This window comes from Brienomyrus brachyistius, unplaced genomic scaffold (genome assembly GCF_023856365.1).
Source record: "Brienomyrus brachyistius isolate T26 unplaced genomic scaffold, BBRACH_0.4 scaffold101, whole genome shotgun sequence".
NCBI classification, from domain to species: domain Eukaryota; kingdom Metazoa; phylum Chordata; class Actinopteri; order Osteoglossiformes; family Mormyridae; genus Brienomyrus; species Brienomyrus brachyistius.
Window position 1 is genome coordinate 375243 of NW_026042376.1, and position 854 is coordinate 376096.

Consider the following 854-nt stretch of genomic DNA (forward strand, 5'->3'; position numbering starts at 1 on the left):
CCCCTATTGGCACGGAGCCCGCCAGGGTTCAGGTGAGATATAAATCTGTAATCTGTATCAATGGTTTTGCTATCCATACCCACCCTATTAATGTTAGCTTCCCAGGGTTTCTTGTTAGACAAGCTCTGTGTCTCTCTATACCCCCATTTACTGCACGACTGATTGTCCATTTATAAAGAATCAAATAGGGTGAAGATGGTTTTAGTTTACAATTACTCTGGAAGGTGACCAGATTAAAAAAAACTAAATACCATGCCTACGTGTATGTAATCTCCATCACAGTCCCCATTTTCCCCATAATCCTCGTTTTGATAGTGCCAATTTGTGTAATGTGAGTTTTTTTTTTTTTTTAAAAACTGTTATAGAAGAACATACTGGATGCCACATGTGTACAATTACCCCTTTCTAATTAGTGGGGTCCGTTGTGTCAGCTACAGCCTTTACTAACATACACATAAGTATACAGTCTTACAGCACTTTTGTTTTCCTTTTGTATTTAATGGTTTTCCATTTAGGGGGCAGCATGGTGGTGCAGTGGTTAGCACTGTTGCCTCACACCTCTAGGGCCCGGGTTCGAGTCTCCACCTGGGTCACATGTGTGTGGAGTTTGCATGTTCTACCCATGTCATCGTGGGGTTTCCTCCGGGTACTCTGGTTTCCCCCACAGTCCAAAAACATGCTGAGGCTAATTGGAGTTGCTAAATTGCCCATAGGAGTGTATGCGTGAGTGAATAGTGTGTGAGTGTGCCCTGCGATGGGCTGGCCCGCCATCCTGGGTTGTTCCCTGTCTCGTGCCCATTGCTTCCGGGATAGGCTCCAGACCCCCCGCGATCCAGTAGGATAAGCGGTTTGGA